This window comes from Gopherus flavomarginatus, chromosome 21, assembly GCF_025201925.1.
Source record: "Gopherus flavomarginatus isolate rGopFla2 chromosome 21, rGopFla2.mat.asm, whole genome shotgun sequence".
NCBI lineage: Eukaryota > Metazoa > Chordata > Testudines > Testudinidae > Gopherus > Gopherus flavomarginatus.
Genome location: NC_066637.1, coordinates 7636414 through 7657099, shown reverse-complemented (window position 1 = coordinate 7657099; position 20686 = coordinate 7636414). Strand labels below are relative to the sequence as shown.

At 45.0% G+C, this 20686-nt stretch overlaps 1 protein-coding gene across 8 annotated transcripts in view; it reads right to left on the bottom strand.

Moving 5' to 3' along the window:
• Positions 1-20686, bottom strand: part of DVL1 (dishevelled segment polarity protein 1) — a 178746-nt gene that overhangs the window by 136874 nt on the left and 21186 nt on the right. Inside the window, exon 1 of one of the 8 annotated variants that reach the window (XM_050931466.1) lies at positions 16290-16363. The exons of 6 other annotated variants lie outside the window; for them this stretch is intronic. The gene's annotated coding sequence lies outside the window, so the exon portion shown is untranslated. Of the gene's footprint in view, positions 1-12559; positions 12648-16289; positions 16364-20686 lie in introns of those variants that run through there. One more of the 8 variants, XM_050931465.1, reaches the window with a different exon arrangement.

Here is a 20686-nt window from a genome sequence, read left to right as displayed (position 1 = left end):
ACAGGCCCTGTGGTTATCTTGGGTTCTCGCTATCCAGCTCGGGTTGTTTGGTGTCACTGGACAGGGTCTCTCCAAATCCTACACTGAAGGGACTGCTGGCTGCCACGCAGGGGCTGACAAGAGGAGAGTAGCACAAGCTCAGGTTGCAGATGGAGTGACCAGACAGCAAATGTCAAAAATCGGGATGGAGGTGGGGGGTAATAGGAGCCTATATATGAAAAAGACCCAAAAATCGGAACTGTCCCTATAAAATCAGGACATCTGGTCACCCTAGTTGCAGGTCTCACAAGCACCAAGACTATGTGCTGAATCTAAACCTCCACCCAGTGACAAAACACAAGTGGCTGCTTATTGGACAGACTCTCAAGGTCCTGAGAGCATCAGTGAGCATTTTGCAGCCTCGGAATAGGCCAATGCTGCAGGAGCCCATGATAGCTAAGTGCTCTTCATTTCTTTGGCTACAGGTACAGCAGATAAAGCAGCTACACTGCTTAACAGGGGCAGGCTGCGCAACGGACCCTGAAGGCATCTTTGGCGGCCCACGTCTCTCTGCAGCAGGATCCGGGTAGCATCTCCCAAAATCAAAGCTCTGTTTTGCCATTTCCTAATTCCCATTTCTTTGAGATGTATCTACTCTGATCCGGCTCTGCTGAACAACAGAAGACCCAATCCCAATGGCTTTATAATCTGTCCATTCTTCCATTACAGCTGAATTCTTAACTTCATTCATTTTCTGCTCAGCGATTCCAGGAGAGAGACTGGCAGCTCTATAACTGTTTCAGTTGCCAACTGTTATCCAACCAACCAGAGGCTGATTTCCTAATTAGTGCTCTCCAGAGTCTGAGAAAAAAAGAATCCATTACAAAGGAGAGAGAATGGAGGTGGAGGAAGGGGGGGAGAATTAAACGTTTGGCTCATCAGAACTGTCCTTTCACATGTCTATTGCTAGGACCTTGCCACACACCTGCGAGAATAGGCCTCTCTCAAATGCTTCCTGAGAATGAACTTCTCTAGTCTGCGAATCCTAGACTCATTCCCTCTGTGCTCCAAAGGGCTTGTGGTCATGCCACCTGGCGGAACTCAGGAGCCAAGTGGGGCTGAGCTTAGCTCAGTGAAGGGTATCTCCCATTCAGCACCTAGGAAATAGATTCAGTAGGGGGAGGCTCTTCCTTCCAAATCACCACGAAGCAACATCATCACTACCATGATATTAGGGGGCACACCAATACCACGGGAGTGGTTGGGGGGGACAATTTTTTGGAGCAGATGTAAAATCAAAATCCTGTCCACTTGTCATGGAAGAGTTCATGGATATTTTCACAAGAGACGGGATATCAACACCTTGGTGTACTAACAAAGTTCTCATTTGGGCAGTATCAACCTCTCTAACTAAATTCCCCTCTGTCGTTTAAAATTAACATAGGCTGGTTCTTCATCTTCGGCCCTATTCTGTTGTGGAGAGTTGTACGCACTGTTAAAGCAGCTGCTACATCCCATCCCAGTGGTGAGCGAAGCATTCCTGTGGACAGTTTGTTGAGTGCTTTGAGATCCTGAGTCGAAGTGAAACATCTCATTCCAATGACTACTTCATTAACATTATTCCACTTGCCAATTACTTGCCCGGTAGAGGACTGCACCCGTTAGAATTTCCATCGGTAACTGGATTCACCCCCTGGACTTTTAAACCACATTGCCCCCAAGTGTTTTCTATTCAGACTGCTGCAGCCATCACTCAGCCAGCATCTTCCCTAGGACACCATTTCAATGATCTACTTTATTTTGCATACAAATTTAATTAGTCCTGGGAGCCAGTCGGAATAACTAGAAAGTCATTCATGTAATTTGTCAAACTAGGGTAGTGTGCCAATAAAAATCCCATAATAAAATTCAATTGTGCAGAGCTTTACATAAACCAAACACAAGTGAACCTTCTTCATATCCTCTTGGCTTTAAATAGCAGGCTCTTTTATTACCAATAAATCTCTAAACTCTGGTCACTCTCACTCATTGTACCTTTGCTATGATAGCAGGGAACTCCTCCCACTGACATTTCTACAGACCTTCGGCTGGAACATGAAAGAGAAGTGGACATTAGCCCTTTTTGGAGGTATCGCCTTTTTTTTAATCTATTCATAAAAAGCCTATAAAGGGGATACAGTGCAAAGTTATTAAGCCTTGAAATTTACATGCCTGATGATTGTCCCATTTGCAAGACTTACCTCAAGGGGACACTGAAAGATATTCATTATAAATACATGTGGTTAAATATGGGCCTGATCCTGAAGCTTTTACTTATCTGAACAGTGGAACTACAACTTCAGTGGAACTACTCAGAGTAGGATTTGCAGGGTCAGTCCTCAAAAGCGTAGGTTCACTGATTTCTTCTGTAAATTCCTGTTTTTTAGAATGCTAGAGGTCTAGGAATTTGAACACAGATTTGTGCTCAGGCCACCACAGGGTTCCCTATTCTCCTGGGCCCCAAGAGGGCTGTATCTGGCTCTGAGGTTCAAAAAAGCTGAGCCCCCAGACTGAAATCAATGAAAGCTCCTATCTAAATGCGTGTATGGCCCTCATCACCCTAACATCTGAGGATCTGCCAGCCAATCATGGGTTTGAGCCTCACAACGGCTTTTCAAGCCAGGGAAAGTACTATCCCCATTTGTAAAGCAGGGAACCGAGGCGCAAGGTAGACAGACTTCCCCAAAGTCACAGAGGGAGAGACTCTGGATGAGCTGAGAATTGAACTCAGATCTCCTGGCTCCCAGCCCAGTGTCCCAGACCATCCTTTCTAGCCACATGGGATCTGGTGAGTGCTCAGGACTTCTAAAGTTCAGGCAAAATGTGGAGATGATAGGACATGAGGCTTGAAGCTGTTGCTATAGCAACAACAAGTATCAGCTTTAATATCTGACATTTCTCTTGTGCCTCCCATGGAAGGCTGTCCAACGGACTATGGACCAGATTACAATGCCTTACTTGCTAGTTAACATAAGAAAGGGATCCGAAACTGACTCCAATTTATGAAGCCTCAATACTTCTGCAATGTTGCATTATTATCCCTTTTTAATAGGTGAGGACACTGAGGCAGGCATTGGTTCACTAACTAGTCTAAAGTTAGAGAATACCAGCCATGTTAGTCTGTATCCGCAAAAAGGACAGGTGTACTAAGTAATCCTGTTCTTTTAACTAGCCTAAAGACACATTAAGTGCCTACCCTGTTTTTTTAAAAAGGTCATTCCCCTTAATGGACTGAAGACAGATATCCAAAAAAACAAAAACATACCCAAGTCACTCAAAAAAATAAACAAACTAGCAGATCTTTTGGAATTCTGACCAGCACTTTAGCATGTCAGGGACAGCAACTCCCAGTCTGCTGTTCTAAGTCTTATACCTAAGGTGACCAGATGTCCCGATTTTATAGGGACAGTCTCGATTTTGGGGTCTTTTTCTTATATAGGCCATTACCTCCCCACCCCATCCTGATTTTTCACACTTGCCGTCTGGTCCCCCTAGGTTAAGTTTTGACATGCTAAACTGAAACACTAACTATTTTTTGAAGGCTACAGAGATGTCAAGATGTCAGAAAAAAAATTCTTTAGTGGAAGCCATCTCTGTCTCTAAGAAGGAATGGTAGGCTTTTTCTCATCAAGTAAAATAAAAGAGAAAGCAACAGAAGAGAGGGGATGGAGATCGTAATCACAGAAGGGACCATTGTGGTCAGCTCTGGGGACTGCAGGCTGGAAGATATCAGACGGGAGAACAAGTTCGTGACATAATTGATCTAGCCAAGCCTGACAGACTGACTAAAGGCTGCTGCCCATGGCTGCTTCTGGATACAATTGGTTTTGACAACCTTGAGTCCATCACAGATAGTCTAATAATACATGTTGCTTCAAATTAAGCAAAAACGAGACACCTCTCTCTCACTGGAGACTCAATGGTCCTGTTTCTCCTTCCCCCGAAGGCTGGTGCAGGTGGCGTGAGCAGCTCTGATTTATATCTGGATGCTAAGCTGATGGCAAGGGGCTTTACATTATACCAGCCAATAACTGGGGCATTGTAGACTCTCAGCAGCTTACTGAATATCCTCATTAGAGGCCATATCTATTTGCTTTCTTTAGAGTAACCTAGTGTAAACTGGGAAATGGCTCTAACTCTGCACACAAGTGGACTGTTCTTGTGGGCAGGGTGATGCCAGAGAATTGGTAAGACCCCACAGTTCCCTTTCGCCAATGCGTCCAGGGTTTGAATCTAGGCCAGTAATGGTTCTGTTGGCGGTCTGTGTGAAATGAGATGTCAGCTTAAATCCTAGTGGATGGGGGTTTAATATCACAACAGCCACCATTGGCTCCTCTGCTAGATCTGGGGCGTGGCTGACTCCTGAGAAACCTGCTTAATAAATGTGTTAAGAGGTGCTGATGCCGTCAATGTTTTGTAGACTGTGGGTTTGCCCTACATTACAACCAGAGGACACAGCATTATGGGGATGTCTTCACTGAAGAATTAACTGGGGTCTGGAAACCCAAGAATGGGTATCCGGGTTACCCAAGCCAAACTCCCAGCATCCATGCTGCAGAGCCTTACATATATAGGGGCATCCACACTGGCACTGTAGTAACCTGGGTTAGGCACTAAGCCTTCTGGGGACATATCCCAGGGTTCTTAGTGCCTCACTAAGGAATTGTTTTGCAGTGCGTTGCATGATCTCTGTGGTGCTGTGTTGAAATCTGGCTCTTGTGAATCCTCAGAGCAGTGTGCTTTAAAGGAACACTCAACCTGAAATCAAACCCGTTTTCAAACTGCAAGTTAAAAGTAGTTGTGGGTTCTACAACCACTCCCAAGTGCCCCTACCAATACTTACGATTTTCACACTCCCATTTTCCTGCTTTTTAAAACACTTCTCTTGCCTGTTTGTGTGTGAAAGACTCATGCAAACAAACTGGCTCTGCAGAGGGAACAGCAAAACTGACTGCATACAAAGTGCTGCCAAATGCACAAAGTAAACAAAAACAAATTGAGAGAATTACAGGTTTTGGTTCTTTTTGTTTGTTTTTTTCTTCACCAGTCAGTAGTAGAAATCTTGAGTGTTGCTTATATAACAATAGTGAGTGTGGAATGTTGGCCTTCTAAAGTTGAGGAGTCCCTTTAAAGAAACTGTGACAAAGGGTAGGATTTGCACTGTTGCAGGCTCTGTATTTTGGAATTTTGTCTAACGTCAAACTGGCCGCAAAAAAGTGATACTCTACAAACAAAGTACAAAAAAGTTAGAGAAACCCGTCTGAAGCCTTGAATTGTGGCATTGGAAAAAAATAATATGCCCCTACAAGCAAAGGCACAGTGCTGCCCCAGGAGAGTGTGCCAAGAAAACTGGAGGGATAAAGCAACTGCAGTCTCAGCATAACTAGCGTGCAATCTCCTTTTCTTTGCTCTGCTTTCCCAGCGATACATGTCCTGGTTAAGCATGGTGGAACAGGACAGAACACCGACCAAAAGTAACACATTACACAGGTGATGTAATACGGACACGGTCAAACCTGCTCTACCAACTGCCACTTTCATAGCACTAAAAGAGAAAGATCCCAATTTTTTTTGGGGGGGGTCTTCAGGGGTGTGGTATAATTAGGGTGACCAGATGTCCCATTTTTAAAGGGACAGTCCCATTTTTGGGGACTTTTTCTTACATAGGTGCCTATTACCCCCCCCCCCCCCCACTCCATCCCATTTTTTCACAGTTGCTATCTGGTCATCCTATTCCTGCCGCTACTGCTCTTAAATTTCCCAGACTGCACTTGGTCTCACTTTTTCAGACTCCCTCTGCCCCTCTCAGAGTTTTACTGGGATTTTATCATGGGAACAATAGCACAATGGAATCTCTTTACCCACTGGCTGGGAGAACCACAGTATTTGCTGAGTGCTTCATTACATGCTCATTCTTTAGGACATCTGTGTCATCCTGATAATTAGGGCTGAGTGAAAGGGCCTTTAGTAAATAGGAACCAATTAACTGCAGGGCAAAGGGAATTGGTTCCATTTTACACTTTCCCTTCCCTGTGTATACAGGGAGCATAAAAAACAGACAGGATGAAACTACAGAAGAGCTGAACCGGCGCAGCTCAGAATGCTGTAGCTCTAGGAGTGTGATGTTAGGGTTGCCAGCTTTCTAAATTGCAGAAAACCAAACACCTTTGCCTTGCTCTTTTGCCGAGGCCCCACCCCCGCCCCCACGCACTCCATCCTCCCTCACTCTCCCCCCAGCCTCACTCCCAGGCTCATTTTACCAGGCTGGGGCAGGGGATTGGGGTGCAGGAGAGGGCTCTTAGCTGAGGCCAGAAATGAGCGGTTCAAGGTGCGGGAGAGGGTTCTGGACTAGGGCAGGGGGTTGGGGTGCAGGCTTCAGGGTGGGGCCAGAAAAGCAGGATTCAGGGCTGGGGCAGGGAGTTGAGGTGCAGGCTCTGGGCTGGGGGTGTGGGCTCTAGCGTGGGGCTGCGGCTAAGGTGTTTAGAATGCAGGAGGGGGCACGGGCCAGGGTATGTAAAGATACCCAACCACAACTATGCCAACAGAGCCCACTGCAGAAACAGCCATACCAAGAGAGGAGGGATTCCAGTGGCACAGCTAATGGCCGTTCACAGAGCAGTCTTGCTACCCTCATAGAACTCCTCCTTCTGTTGGCTTGTATTGCATCTACACTAGGCGGCACTGCCGGTATAGCTATACAGGCAAAGACCTGGTAGTGCAGACAAGGCCTTGCTAGGTGTTTATAGCCTAGATCAGCTCTCTTCTTGATTGAGGGCTCTAAGCACTATCATAATACAAATAAATACAAGACGAACCAGACGAATCAGCTACACTGATTTTTCCCCTACTGCCCTTGCTCAGATGTCTACGTTCCACCTCATCTTTACTGCAACTCACAGGGGAATGGCCAAGCCAGGGCAGCTGCAGGAATTCCCACTATGAGAACCTGTCAAACCAACCCCTCCTAAAGCTTGGCCACCATTCTCTGCAACACCCACGGAAAATGACCCCTCCACCGCTCACCCCTTGCAAGCCAGAGTCCTAATTCCTCTTGCACTTGCTGATTTTTGTTATAGACACTCTAGTCAGCGTGGCATTAATGATGCAAACCAGGATCCCGCCCTGCAGCAGAGGGCAATTCATGGCAGCATTCGCGTCAATTCACTGGCTTGCTGCTAATTTGTGTGAGGGCGGGGTAGGGCAGCGAATTTTTTCCATTGCTAACATAAGCAGAAACTTGCTTATTAACTAGATTAAAAAAACAACAACACACCTTATTCAAAATAATGCTGGGAGGGTAGAAAAGGAGCATGTCAAAGAAGTAGGAACTGGAGCCGCCTGGCTAATATCAGCCATGAAATGCAGCCCCTGAAACACAGAGGAGGCAGGCATTTGATTGCTCTAATTCAGAGTGAAGCTAGCTAATAGCGTATTAGGAATGGGACCCCTGATTTATTCCACAGCTCATTGTTACAAGGAAAGAGTGTGACTGGTTCGGTCACAGAGACCCCCTTGGCACTATCACCTGATGTGCTGAGCCCATTATCCCTGCCAGTTTAGGACTCCAGAACCCTGCCTTGTTGAGCCAAACACACGAGCCTGCTGCAACACAGACCCAGGTTCTGAACCACACCGCCAAAGCTGCAGGCTTTAACCGAAAACCACTCACCAGGTTACCTATCTCCAATACCCAGACACCAAGTTCCTAATGGGATCCAAACCCCAAATAAATCCATTTTGCCCTGTATAAGCTTTATACAGCATAAACTCAAAATTGTCTGCCCTCTATAACACTAACAGAGAGAAATGCACAGCTGTTCACTCCCACAGGTATTAATCACTTACTCTGGGTTCATCAATAAACAAAAGTGATTTTATTAAGTATAAAAAGTAGGATTTCATAGAATATCAGGGTTGGAAGAGACCTCAGGAGGTCAACTAGTCCAATCCCCTGCTCAAGGCAGGACCAGCACCAATTAAACCATCCCAGCCAGGGCTCTGTCATGCTGGGCCTTAAAAATTTAAGTAGTTTCAAGTAATAACAGACAGAGCAACGTAAGTTACCAAGCAAAATAAAACAAAAACAAGAAAGTCTAAGCCTAATACATTAAGAAACTGATTACAGATAATATCTCACCCTCAGAGGTGTTCCAATATACAGACTAGACGCCTTCCTAGTCTGGGCCCAATCCTTTCCGATATAGTCCTTGTTAGTTCCAGCAGACATCTTAGGTGGAAACTAGGGTTTTCTCATGACTGGAAGCTCTTTGTTCTGTTCCGTCCCCTTTTAGATCTTTGGCACAAGGCAGGAATCTTGTTTCTCCGAGTCCCCACCCCTCCTTCTAAATGGAAAAGCACCAGGTTTAAGATGGATTCCAGTATCATGTAACAAGTTCACATGTCCTGTGAAACTTCATTCTCCATTCTTTCAGGTCTGGCCCACAAGCACCCAGAAAGGTTTGCAATCAACTGAGCCATTTACAGGTCATTGATTCTGAAGCACCCTTAATGGCTTCCAGTTCATATGTTTGCATCAGTAATACAAGTTTATATCTTATTCTCGTAACTCCAGACATAGAAACAATACCTGCAAACAAATGGGGTGAACACACTCAGTAGATCATAAGCTCTGTAGTGATACCTTACAAGAGACCTTTGCATAAAGCATATTCCAGTTACATCATTAAACTCATGCATATTTCCATAAAACATTATGCAGTGCAACACCACAAAAAGAAAGATCCTAAATATCATGAAAAGGACCAAATCAATCCCCTACATGCCATGAACTGGGGACATGTGTCTTTTTCAAATCAAGCCTGATGCAAGTGTTGTGAGCAGGGCGACACAGTATGAAAATATTATGAAATATACCAACTCATTTTGAAGTGTCCCCAGTGCCATGTCCATGGAAGCTATGGATTGCTGCCGTACCACCATCTGGTCTCTCTTTATTTCAACACCCACAGCTCTTCAGCCCCAGATGCACTCCTACCATTAAAAACTAGCTTCTGCCCCCTAGAGCCACTGTGAGTTTTGCCATCAATCCTGCCTTTAACAACTCATGTCGAGGAGCATATGAGCTTGCTTAAAAGTCTATAGTGGCTGGGATCCCACTAGTCTTCCTGACGACAAAGGAAACCCAGGCATCCCCTAAGTGAGGGGAAGTAGCATGGTGAGTCCAGAGATTGAGGTACAGAAGGTCTTTGTAAATGCACAGGTCACATCATTACTGGCTATCACTTTGCAAGAAAAAAAGTTTTATATATGGCCAAATACTGTTAGCTTTATTAGATAGAACAGATACGTGGCATACAAAAGGGAAAGAATGCTCTGGTGCTCGGGGATTGGGTATGCATCTCCTTTCCCTTTAAGTATCACTTTGCATCTCATGAAAGGGGTATGTGCCCCACGGTGAATTTCAGAGTAAAATTCATCCCTCCTAATGCAATGCATCCATTTTTGCAAATTTTACCTGCAACTAAAATAGCCCATCGGGTGCAATGAATCCCTGGAAATTGCCACTCTCAAAAACCTTTGAGAGAATCATTTGAATGGCCCGACTTTCTGAGTGGGCACATTTCCCTTTCTTCACTCAAACTGCAGCAAGAGATTCAAGATCAAACTTCTGCAGGTGAAAGTGGCGTGATCTCTGCAGATGGCTGCCACAGAGAAATTGTTGCAATGACTGCCAAAAGCCAGGAGAGAAAGAGACACACACGTTTTGCCCTGTGGAACAAAGCAAAAAGGAAAGAGAAAACTGGCAAGTTACTGTGATTTCTTGGCAGATGAATGAGATAGCCTGTTGTAGGACTTTGCTGCCAAAATACTAGATGCTGGGTATCTTTGTACCAGTGCGTAGCTGCACAGGAGCAGCCTTCCAGGACTGATGTGCCACGTTCATGGAACACGAAGCTTGCATTGGTGGGGCTCAGCCTGGTTGAAAAGCTTTTTTGGATGGGTTATTGAGGCACAGAAAGATTCATTCCTCAAGTACATGTGCTGAAATTTAAACATGGGAATAGTCCAACCGACATCAACAGAACTAGTTTAAGCTAAGCATGTGCATATCTGTTTGTAGGATCAGAGCCTAAATGAACTGCCCTGGGCTATACACAGAGTCTGCGGCAGAGCAAAAAATTGGACCCGGATCTCAAATCCCAATCCAGTCACTTCAGCACATCATCCTCTCTCTTAAGGGAAACTGAAATTATTTTCCCATTTAAAGTTCTTTCAGGGTTAGTTGTTGACTATTATTAGTCACTAGAATTTTTAAAGGACTCCAACTTCGACACTGGCTTTTCCAATCTAATTCTTTTCACAATCTATTTCATGAAAACGCTGAAAGGTTTTCTTTTCTTTTTTTAAAAAGCCGAACAAATCGTAGAGTAAGTGCTACCTTCACAAATCCCCATGGCAGTAGAGCCAGTTGCTAATGGACAACTTTACGCATGCCTGCTTGCAAAGAGATTTCTAACAGCCCACTTCAAAATACATCTGCTGCCACACCCCCGAGCCTGGAAATGGATACAAATGGGAAGCTACTGGGTGAGCAGGAAAGAAGTAAACTTTTCTGACCCGTCACAAAGGTTTGGTTTGAGTCTGAGGCAAAGGATTAGCGAAGGGGCCACCACGAACTTGTTCTACAAGTCTCTCACCTCTGCCATGATGGCCACAGAACACTCAACAGCCGCTAAACTGCCGGCACGCTGGGACTGCTGCATGATCTGCTCAGCTGAAGGGTCTCGCTGTTACCTTGCGCTCCATCCTCTGTTTTGTTGTACTTCAACTGTAAGCTCTTTGGGGCAACGACCTTCTTTTCATTAGTAGCCTACACAGTTCCCACCATGATGGGGTCCCAGTTGCAGATTGGGTCTCTGCTCCTGGAGACCGACTGCGACAGAACTGGTTTGTTTTGGTGCCTGGGTGCAAAGCCAACCAGCTAAACCACACACAATATTATGGACTGAGGCCAGGTATGAATTCTCAGGAGCCAGGAGCTCTCAGGGGAGGGCCCTTATCTGTTCATTTTGCCACAGAACAAACCCCGTGTTCTTTGTATGATCCATGACTCATCTCTGCACAGGTTAATGCCTAATAACCAACCTGCTGAGTCCACCCAGGTGGTGTGCCTTTTTTTCAGAAGTGAGCTATGGCTGCCACGGAAACAGATGCCTTTCAGACCCAAGCAAAGGGTGCCCAGACACAATAGCAATGGGTGCCTTAGAAATGCAAAATAATGAAAAATAGCAGCACACAAAGCTGACAAAAAACATTATCCTTGAAAACAAAGATCTGGAGCTGGGCTGTAGAGACTCAAAGCTATTTTTGAAAGGGAGATTCCTGACTGCCTGAACAGACTGACAGCTCGTTAAGGCTGCTAACACAGGAACAAGCACTAAACCTGTTTCCCCACAGTGTCCACATATTAACTCATCTTGCATTTGTTTTCGAATGAGGAGGACTGTGGTAGGAAGAGTTTGATACAGAACATTCAGCGCCTCCCCGCCCCACACTTTTGAAGTGGGAGAAGATTATTTGCTTGCTTTGGCTAGAAATGCTGAGACGGTCTCTCGCAGAAGCAAGCATGGAAATGCTTCCTGGGCTAAACCAAGAGCAGTCTCAGCTTGGTGCATAGGGAGATGCCATTAACATTAAACAGTCATTAGCTCTAATACAGGGATAGTCCAAGCACAATAGGATTCCCTCTTTGAGAGGGGTTTCCATGCAGGATGGAAGAACCCCTTGGCAGCTAAAGGCCATTTGCTTTTCCAGCTGTATTCCCACTGCTGTTATTAAGGAAGCATCGTAGAGTGACCAGATGTCCCAATTTTACAGGGACAGTCTTGATTTTTGAGTCTCTCTTATATAGGCTCCTATTACCCCCCTAGCCCCATCCTGATTTCTCACATTTGCTGTCTGGTCACCCTAAAGCAGCGTGACCTAGCAGGGGATTGGGAGTCCAAGGTTCTAATCCCAGCTTCAGGAAACTCAACTTCTCTCTGCTCCTCAGTCTTCCTCTCCGTGAAATAGAGGGGAAATAATAATTCCTTAGCTCATAGGGTGGAGGGCACTTCCCTAGTGCTCTCCTTGCCAAGGATCTCAAAGCACTCTGCAAACACTAAAGGGCCAAAGGCCAGAAGTCTCCAACAAACCACTCTGCATGCAAATGGAAAGCAGCATCCGGCCCTTAGTGTTTGTTTGCCAAGCACTTGGAAATCCTGCATGGAGAGCACTAGGGAAGGGCTAAGTGTTAACAAAGGGTTCAGCTCATGTTTATGACATCAGTTCCTGTTGCCATGGAAGTGAGTGGGGGTCACGAAAGGTAGCAATAGATCATCTCTGCAGGGTCCAGGACGAGGAAATGCACATTTGTTCAAACAAGACATAAACCCAAGGCCCTGACCACTGGGAATATCAGAGCTCGAGGCCAAAATTTGGTGTCTTGGCCAGATCCCAGCCCGGATCATTACATTCAGCTGCCCTTCATCCCCACCTAGTTTGTACAGAGGGAATATTCTTCAGAGTTTCCAGCTCTCACCATTTCATCTCGCACATCACAGGACTTGAAGCTGCAGCTCCTGGAGTTCTGTGATTAGGAGAGACTCTCCGGTTTCATTTTTAAAGGAGGACGTTTCTAGCCCTGGCTGTAGAGGAAAGCTTGAACACGTTACTGATGTGCCCCTCAAAACACTCAAAAAGCCCAAAAAACTGAGAACAAAAAACACATCTTGATTTTTAAACCCGATTCATGATTTTTGAATGCATGGGGTTGGCAATACTGTTCTCACTCCATCCTGAACTGTTCTGTAGGAGATGAAAACTATTATGTTGCTCTCCAGAGATGGCTGCATTTCAGTGGTTGCTGAAGTCAGACCTGTGGATAGGCAGCTTTGAAAAAATCTCAGCTTAAAGAGCATCCAAATGCCTAGGGCAGGTTTGAAACTCTCAACCACAGTTTGTCAAGCACTTTACAAGGATGCTCTCTAGATACATAGCACTCAGTGTAAGTAAAACGTATTATTCATTAGCACAGATAGGGTTCCATTTAATGGTCGTCAGCTGGAGTTTAGAATCTGAGCTCTGGAGCTGGAAACAAAATTCTCATCTTTCCTACAGACCAAATTCCTACTGCTGATAATCACTTCTGAATCAGTGTTTAGAGTCCAGATCCAAACTGGACGTTCAGGCGTTTGCGTTCCACTCATTTGAGCAGCAAGCTTGTGTCTGATTTCTTTTTTTCAGTTTCTGCCCAATCGCTAATAAGACTTGGTTAAATTTCCTCCCTGCTTTTGTTGACTAAGATGCACAGGAGAGATAACCAGGCATAGGTTTGAAACAGTCAACATTCCCTGCCAGTGAAAAAACCGAACACTAAGATGAATTCATCAAAACAGCTATGATAAAATTTCCACCCCTGAAAAATATCCTGCTCTTCATCTCCCCTGGGAAACAAAGTTTGTGTTTGTTTCAAACTAAAGCACTTTCACATGTCTTGCGATTTGCGGGAAGCATGCCTCATCTCCCCCACCCACCCTCCAGGGACCTGCTCCCCCCCCCCTTTTTTTTTTAAATGCCGTGCATGAAGAAAAAACCCCACGCAGGGAGAGTCGGACATACAGTACATTCCTACAGAAAGGAATACTGTCGCTTACAAACCTGCTCTTGCTAGACACTGGTCAGTAAATGCCATCTACACTCGCGCTAAGTTCCATGAAAAGCCCGGGGAAGCGACATGCGGCTCTCTTGTTTAGTAGAGCTCCTTTTGCCCCATCATACATACATGGAGGGGAAACATGAGGAACATCTGCATTTTGCTGATAACCAGGGGGCTGTGGAATAGAATCCCACATGAAGCATACCATCTACATTGCAGTATTTGCATAAAGCAGATGGCAGTTCCAAGACATGCCACATCGGTATCAACGCTGGAGTCTAGGGCTCAAAGGTGCCCTATCTCTGGATCGCGTAATTGACATAAAGAGAGCTGGGGCCCCAATTTAGAACAGCAGAGGATTCAAAGATCTGTCAGTGCAACATCCCAGCTCTACACGCTGTTCTGCACCTGGAGGCGCTAACCATGCAGCCACTCACAACACGGAGATTTAAAGAGACAACAACAATCCTGTGGCCAGGCTGCATAAACTTGGCAGTTGCCAGCAGGCACAGAACTCCGGGCCTTCTGCTACAGTAAGCACCTGCCCCCAACACTTGCACGAAGGGGATCTCAGCTGTAGTAGAATTTATATCCTGAGGGCAGGTCTATATGACAGCCTAACTCGATCCAATTTATGTCGTTCAGGGGTGTGAAAAGGTCCCCCCACCCTCTGACCGACGCAAGTTTCGCACTGTTCCACACCAGCACTATGTCAGCAGGAGACACTCTCCCGTCAGCATAGTGCGTCACCACCAGAAGCGCCAATGTAGCACTGTAGTGTAGCCTTGCCCTATGTTGGCCTCCAACCACTAGAGGGTGACAGGACTGCACTTCTGAATGTAATCTTATCACTTCAGCTCTATGCCAATGTAAACCCTACTGAAAGTGTAGCAAATCCAGCCCAATTAGCTTTAGATCCAACTCTTGTATGTTTGGCTTTAAGCATGTACATCTTTGCAGGACAGGGGCCTTAGCTTATAAGATCCTTGGGGAAAGGACTGTCTTCCAACATCTTTCTCCCTGTCGATACACAGAAAAACATCTTCTACTGTGTAGTTTAATTTTTTTCCCCTCTTTCTTTTCTTTCAAAGTCAGCTCAATACACAAATATGGAAGAGTAGCAACAGGAACAAAGCCAAGGACCAAAATCTCACTCCAAGCAGGAAGCCCTCTAGCAGACTTCATTGAAGAATCTCACTTGTTAGGAGTGTGAAATTTCTCCTCCATCGCTGCTTGCCCTCATCAGTATCCGTCTGCTTTCCTCCTCTCTCGTAAGATATTTGGGTAATTGCTCTTGTAATTATCAACGATAATTCTAGAAGGAGGCATGCATAAAAATTATCCATCAAAACATTTCTCTTCATGGTCCGGACTTTTAAACAAAACTGTACACAGATGTTGGGCCTAAAACAAGGAGATCACCCCTTTAAGAGCCCGTGCTCCAAGCTGCAAGAGGAACACCAGCAGTGAAGTGGGTTTTGTACTTTAAAAGCAGAACCTTAGCAACAACAATGTTTGTTTTTATCAGAATGTCTCATGACAAGTCAGCTCTGATGATTAATGAGGACAAATTGATATTTTTCCCTTGCAGACATTCCAGTAATCAATTCAGCATCCCAAACCGCTAGCTACGATCACGTAGCGGATACTTTAGAGCACTGTGGGCAAACTCTGCCATAGGATACTTGTTCAGATCAAGGAAGATCGTTCATTTTGCTGTCACTGGGGAATGTTATAATTTCAGAAAGATATCTAATAACCACCTACGTTTCCATTATGAAGAACATATTCCCTTAGGTTCAACACCACATCATGTTCAGCGAAATGTCTACAGCTAGTGAAATTAGGCCACAATCTATAGGGAAAAAGTAGGTTTCCTCCCCCTCTCCCCGACACGGACTGAAATAAGATTAGAGACTGTGTGTTGCAAATTGCCAGTTTCCTTTCTGTGCAAGGTTAGCTACATCCAGATTTTCTGATCCTTGGTAACCATGATGCATAGTAGGGAGGTGATCTACATATGGAAAAATTATCCTGCTAAGCAATTTGAATTAAATAATAAGCATTACAGTCTTACTTGTAAAAACATTCCCTAGAAGCTTTCGTTTATGTAAAGCAGAGATAGAAACGATACACTGCTGCCCGAGACACAGTATAGATTGCGAAAACCTCTCTGAGGTTACACTCTCCTGGATCAATGTATTCTCCCCGATACATGCATTCAACAAATGTGTTCCTTCTGCTAAATCCCTCCATGTGTTAGGAGGTTCTTAAATGGACTAACAGCAATGCTGAGAAAGAAAAAATAATCAATTGTGCAGCCTCTTGCTTACAGCAAAGGGAAATATTCGAATGACAGTCAAGCCTAGAACAGTGAAAAGAAACCCTAATGTGTACTAGCAACAGGAAAATAGAAACACACGCAAAACCACATGCAGCAAGCATGTCTCATTATTCCCACTGGAATATTTTAGTTTCAAGACCTCAGTTTAAACTAAATGGTGTGGACTAGTAACAACTTTTCCTTGTTTGCATACAGGAAGTTATGCACACCTCACGTGATCAGAGGCTTGCATAAACCGTAAATTTAGCTAAGCATCTAGACTACCTGTACCTTTGGAGATCTTCTCCCTTCCGCCACCTCTCAGAGGAAATCAAATCAGTGAAGGCCAGTGGTTAGAGTTGTGATCTGGATATCAGAACTCATAGATGGAGTCTATTCCTGCCCTTGAATTCATGCTGGCACTGTTATTGCGTTAGAACTGCTGAGCAGAGCAAGAATGCCACTTGGTTTCATCTAGAAAAATTGAGTCACCGTGAAATTTTTGCAGGAGAGCTTGTGATTCTGTAAGTGGAGCATCTCAAAAGTACTTAATGATCATGAAGCTTTGAAACCCCTTAAGAAGGTTACAAAGTCAGAGGCAGGGCCAGGACTGGAACTTGAGAATATTTGCTTCCACTCCTCTAAGACATGCAAGAAAGATGCCATCTGCATGCTGAGCAGCCATGGATATTAATTTCTCCTAAACAGTTATTGGATTCATCACTCTGGGATCCTACACTGCTTCTTTTGAAGCCTTTCTCCATCGTGAATGGTGCAAAACATTCTATAGCACAAACTTAGTCAAGGGACTAAAATTGTTAAAATATTGACGGCTCTTTCAAAGGATCCTGGCATCAAAAAGCAGCTCTCAGGTTTGCTTCCACTTTAATTTTCTAGCGACAGTTGCTCGTTCTATGCTTGATTGGGTTCTTTGCTGTGATTTGTGAAAGACTAAGACGTGCTGCTACCACGAAGATCTGTCTGCTCAGAGACAGACTCAAAGGGCCAAATTTTAAGCATGCATCAGTGATCGTCCATGCAAAAATTTGCACATCCAAATTAGAGACCAGTCTGAAATGAAGGCCCACACATTGTGTTTCACTAGATTCTGCACTTGTGCACGTAATTTTAAGCGCACGAGCAGTCCATTGACCCCAGTGAAAATACAGTTAAGCACAAGCAGGATCAGGGCCTTAATCATTATTCATACAGCACCTAAAACACATCAGACACGTACAGGACAGAGAGGGTACAGTCCCAAAGACCTTACAGCCCCAGTTGAGATAACAAGAGAGGGTTACAGTTTTTGCATACATCTTGCTGGCCAAGGTGGATCTGTGTGCGGTGAGATTCCCCAGGAGAAGCACATGACCCAAGGAACACAACAGCAGAGCTGACAAGGACCTGGCAATAGGAGACTTTTTGGGTCAGGCCTGTGAGTGGTCACACTGGTCCATGACTTGGCACCTAGGTGCTAATACACTACATAAATAACACCAGTCACTGGGTCACTTGGGCAGGATTCTAAGGCTGAAATGTTCAAACCCTCCGACTGGATTTAGGCACCCAATTTCCAGGAAATTATAAATCGTGTGTCTAAATTCCCTACACCACTTCAGCCGGGGGAGGGGGGGCGGGGGAGGGAGAGACATGCTCTCAGCCTAGAGTGCATGCATACAATATTTCCTAATCTTGCCAGTTAAAAGTTAGGTCAACATCAGCAGAGCCCAGCAAATCTACAGATCTGCTTTATATCCAGGGCTCTATGTATCATCAATCCCTCTCTTTCCTCCTACCTTTCACTTGAGGCTCTAAAATCTCTCTACAAAAGGTGCACAAGTACCATCCTCATTGTGCAGCAGGACACACTGAAGCACAGAGATGTTAAGTGACTTTTCCAAGGTGATGCAGCAAGTCGGTGGCAGAGTCAGAAACAGAACTCAGGCCTTCTGGTGGTTAGAGCAGGGCAATGGGCACTACACCATGCTGCCTTCTATGCAAGCAGAAGGCTGTATTGCAACAGATGCATCTATAGGGACAAAGCTGGGATTAAAGCTGAAACCTTAACTGAGAATGTCACAAAAAACTCTAACATATAGATGCCTAAGTGCACTATGGGAAATAGATTTTGAAGGGGACTTTAAGCTGAACATGATTTTTTCCACAAAGCACTGTACCAAGGCCCAGTTTTCAAATGACAGGAAAGTCTAATTTCCACATATCTCCCATGGAAACGCAAGCAAGCTATTTCTGCCGTTTGCCTTCCGTACGGCATGCACCAGAACCATTGCTTAGCTGCTGCATTGCAGAGGGAAAGAGAATACACAGTTCAAAGACCGAGCAAAAAGCCATGCAAGTTAATGGCACCAGCAGTCCCATTCAATTACTGTTCTCTCAAGAGGACGCGGTCTAGGTTGCCAGAATGGATACAACGAGATGGTAACACAGAGTAACCTCCTATTCACTTTGCACAAAGGCTTTAAAATAGAGTTTTAACTAACGATCACTCAGTCAATACGCTAGATCCCATGCACCAGGGCTAATAAGGCAGCCAGACACACAGACCCAAGACAGCCAAAGACTACAGGACTACGGATGTCATCTGCAAAGGTGCTTAGGGGATTTGGATACTCAGTTCCCACTAACAATTAAGGCATTTGGGTGCCCAGTTCCCATTCGGCAGCTTTGAAAAATCTCACCTTCTATGCTCTATCCACATGGAGGGGGGGCGGGCGTGGGAGACACGGGACTTCCATGCTCTTTTCAACGCAGGGGGTGGAAATTGATAATATTTAGTGGCCTGCCTGGTGAACAAACCACCTCACACATCGTAAGACATCTTAGCCAGAGAGACTAAAGTTGGATCTCAGTCCTTTGGCAGGTAGGTTTCAAGCAGGTAGTACCTGGGAGGCTTTTGCCTCTGTGAGATTAAAACAGTCCTCATTAAACACTACTGCTATCAGCTTGGCTGCTTGTCCACCCCTACTTGTGGCTGAAGGAGTATCATCTTGTGTCCAGCTGTCTAAGAACATTCGATTTGACGGTGATGTGTGGAATCGGTGGCAGAACTGGTTGGGAATTTTCCATGGTTTAAGTCAGAAAATGCCAATCTGTCAGCCCTGAAATGTTTCATTACTGCTGTCCAGTGGCTGAAAGCAGGGAAACTGACAACATGTCCATTTCAGCCAGCAGCTGCCATCCAAAGAGCAGACTTCCTTTCAGAACCACCACCTGTCCGTTTCTGAAACAAACGTTTTACAGTATCAGAGGGGTAGCCGTGTTAGTCTGGATCTGTAAAAGCAGCAAAGAATCCTGTGGCACCTTATAGACTAACAGACATATTGGAGCGTGAGCTTTCGTGGGTGAATACCCACTTCGTTGGATACATCCGACGAAGTGGGTATGCACCCACGAAAGCTCATGCTCCAAAACGTCTGTTAGTCTATAAGGTGCCACAGGATTATTTGCTGCTTTTACAAATGTTTTACAGAATTTCTGGTGCTCACACACACACACGGAGTCTGGTTTCAGTCCCAGTCTGAAAGAAACCAAGTTTCACAAGTTAGCCCATAAACCCCAAATCGCAAGCTTTGGCCAGCCCTAAATCGATGGGCCCTAGAATGAAAGAGTTGGGTGGATAATAATGTCCTGTCCAGCCCTCGGTAAGTTCCAATACCCAAAGGAGAGCACAGGCTTGTATACAAAGGAGGAGACACCAACGTTCTGCAGTTACTAGCAGCAAAATCTGGACTAGGAGACGCCACGCAATGAGCTGCAGGATCCTATCCCATGAAGTGAGCTGAGCAACCAAACAGCTGAAATGCCTCAGGTACATGTATACCCCAGCCAAGAGTCAACAGCCACTAAAGAACTGTGTTCCTCAACTTCATTCCCCCCCGAAAGGATCATGGGAAGAGAGACCGAGGCTTCCTGGTCCTTCCAGGGTAAACTGTAATTAACCTATCCTCTGGCTTGGTCTGACCGCATTACCATGGCGACTTGGTTTTAAAGGGACATGGGCAAGTAGTTTAGTCTCAAGAATCTATGTTCAGTGCTAAAAGACAGCCTCACAGGCACCATATGTTTTTAATATTGAAGTCTTAATGAAAACACTTAAATATTATCAAGACGGCCTGCAGCGCTGGAAATGCACAGCACAAGAGCATCAGGCTGCTGCAACAGAACCGGAAAAGAGACATCGACTGTGAACCGAGAGCACCATTGACTAGTCTTATTTTATTGTCCAGTCCAAGCCCTACTTCCCGCCCCACGCTGCCTCTTGTTTAACATTCTTGCACAAGTGTGTGTACGGATAAACACTTTCCAAAAGTGTCAAAAAACACAATCTGCTATTGCTGACAAAACAACTTTGATACAAAACATGCATGTAAACAAAACATTGTAAAGACACTGGTAAACAATATAGTCACAAAGACAATAATATAGATACCAGCGTACCAGCAACGCAGCAGGATTAGACCGCACCATGAAGGTTTAGAAATAAGAGTTAAAACACAACTAAAATTCATGTTATACGCATTAGTTTTTATCGCCACTCTTTCCTGGCCATCATGCTGACAGCTGTTCTTTAGCACATTTGCTGCGCTTAACAAGTCCTACCACAGGTTTCCAGGAGGATTTTATTTTTATCAGGTCATTGATATAACCTTAAATATAGCTGATAGTAT